This window comes from Musa acuminata, unplaced genomic scaffold (genome assembly GCF_036884655.1).
Source record: "Musa acuminata AAA Group cultivar baxijiao unplaced genomic scaffold, Cavendish_Baxijiao_AAA HiC_scaffold_469, whole genome shotgun sequence".
NCBI classification, from domain to species: Eukaryota; Viridiplantae; Streptophyta; class Magnoliopsida; order Zingiberales; family Musaceae; genus Musa; species Musa acuminata.
Genome location: NW_027020716.1, coordinates 17,501 through 20,000, shown reverse-complemented (window position 1 = coordinate 20,000; position 2,500 = coordinate 17,501).

Below are 2,500 nucleotides of genomic sequence, written 5' to 3'. Positions count from 1 at the left end.
CGCCGCTCGCCGCTCGCTCGTGCAGCCAAAAATGGCCAGTTTTGGCCCGTTTTTGGGCCGTTTTGGCCAGTTTTTGGCCTGTTCTTGCATTGCGCGGTGACCGTCGAGAGCGGAGCAAAACGTCAGCCATCTCAGCACCCTGGAACCCCCCGGGTGGCACAGGGCTGGATGGGGCTTTCGTATAGCAGGGACGGTGCTGCCTCTCGCTTCGCTCGCTGTCCGCCGCTCGCCGCTCGCTCGTGCAGCCAAAAATGGCCAGTTTTGGCCCGTTTTTGGGCCGTTTTGGCCAGTTTTTGGCCTGTTCTTGCATTGCGCGGTGACCGTCGAGAGCGGAGCAAAACGTCAGCCATCTCAGCACCCTGGAACCCCCCGGGTGGCACAGGGCTGGATGGGGCTTTCGTATAGCAGGGACGGTGCTGCCTCTCGCTTCGCTCGCTGTCCGCCGCTCGCCGCTCGCTCGTGCAGCCAAAAATGGCCAGTTTTGGCCCGTTTTTGGGCCGTTTTGGCCAGTTTTTGGCCTGTTCTTGCATTGCGCGGTGACCGTCGAGAGCGGAGCAAAACGTCAGCCATCTCAGCACCCTGGAACCCCCCGGGTGGCACAGGGCTGGATGGGGCTTTCGTATAGCAGGGACGGTGCTGCCTCTCGCTTCGCTCGCTGTCCGCCGCTCGCCGCTCGCTCGTGCAGCCAAAAATGGCCAGTTTTGGCCCGTTTTTGGGCCGTTTTGGCCAGTTTTTGGCCTGTTCTTGCATTGCGCGGTGACCGTCGAGAGCGGAGCAAAACGTCAGCCATCTCAGCACCCTGGAACCCCCCGGGTGGCACAGGGCTGGATGGGGCTTTCGTATAGCAGGGACGGTGCTGCCTCTCGCTTCGCTCGCTGTCCGCCGCTCGCCGCTCGCTCGCGCAGCCAAAAATGGCCAGTTTTGGCCCGTTTTTGGGCCGTTTTGGCCAGTTTTTGGCCTGTTCTTGCATTGCGCGGTGACCGTCGAGAGCGGAGCAAAACGTCAGCCATCTCAGCACCCTGGAACCCCCCGGGTGGCACAGGGCTGGATGGGGCTTTCGTATAGCAGGGACGGTGCTGCCTCTCGCTTCGCTCGCTGTCCGCCGCTCGCCGCTCGCGCAGCCAAAAATGGCCAGTTTTGGCCCGTTTTTGGGCCGTTTTGGCCAGTTTTTGGCCTGTTCTTGCATTGCGCGGTGACCGTCGAGAGCGGAGCAAAACGTCAGCCATCTCAGCACCCTGGAACCCCCCGGGTGGCACAGGGCTGGATGGGGCTTTCGTATAGCAGGGGGACGGTGCTGCCTCTCGCTTCGCTCGCTGTTCGCCGCTCGCCGCTCGCTCGCGCAGCCAAAAATGGCCAGTTTTGGCCCGTTTTTGGGCTGTTTTGGCCAGTTTTTGGCCTGTTCTTGCGTGGTGCGGTGACCGTCCGTGAGCGGAGCAAAACGTCAGCCATCTCAGCACCCTGGAACCCCCGGGTGGCAAGGGCTGGATGGGGCTTTCGTATAGCAGGGACGGTGCTGCCTCTCGCTTCGCTCGCTGTTCGCCGCTCGCCGCTCGCTCGCGCAGCCAAAAATGGCCAGTTTTGGCCCGTTTTTGGGCTGTTTTGGCCTGTTTTTGGGCTGTTCTTGTGTGGCGCGGTGACCGTCGTGAGCGGAGCAAAATGTCAGCCATCTCAGCACCCTGGAACCCCCAGGGTGGCACAGGGCTGGATGGGGCTTTCGTATAGCAGGGACGGTGCTTGCCTCGCGCTTCGCTCGCTGTTCGCCGCTCTCCGCTCGCTCGCGCAGCAAAAAATGGCCAGTTTTGGCCCGTTTTTGGGCTGTTTTGGCCAGTTTTTGGCCTGTTCTTGCGTGCCGCGGCGACCGTCGTGAGCGAGCAAAACGTCAGCCATCTCAGCACCCTGGAACCCCCCCGGGTGGCACAGGGCTGGATGGGGCTTTCGTATAGCAGGGACGGTGCTGCCTCTCGCTTCGCTCGCTGTCCGCCGCTCGCTGCTCGCTCGCGCAGCCAAAATGGCCAGTTTTGGCCCGTTTTTGGGCTGTTTTGGCCTGTTTTTGGGCTGTTCTTGTGTGCCGCGGCGACCGTCGTGAGCGGAGCAAAATGTCAGCCATCTCAGCACCCTGGAACCCCCCGGGTGGCACAGGGCTGGATGGGGCTTTCGTATAGCAGGGACGGTGCTGCCTCTCGCTTCGCTCGCTGTCCGCCGCTCGCCGCTCGCTCGCGCAGCCAAAAATGGCCAGTTTTGGCCCGTTTTTGGGCCGTTTTGGCCAGTTTTTGGCCTGTTCTTGCGTTGCGCGGTGACCGTCGAGAGCGGAGCAAAACGTCAGCCATCTCAGCACCCTGGAACCCCCCGGGTGGCACAGGGCTGGATGGGGCTTTCGTATAGCAGGGACGGTGCTGCGCTCTCGCTTCGCTCGCTGTCCGGCCGCTCGCCGCTCGCTCGCGCAGACCAAAAATGGCCAGTTTTGGCCCGTTTTTGGGCCGTTTTGGCCAGTTTTTGGCCT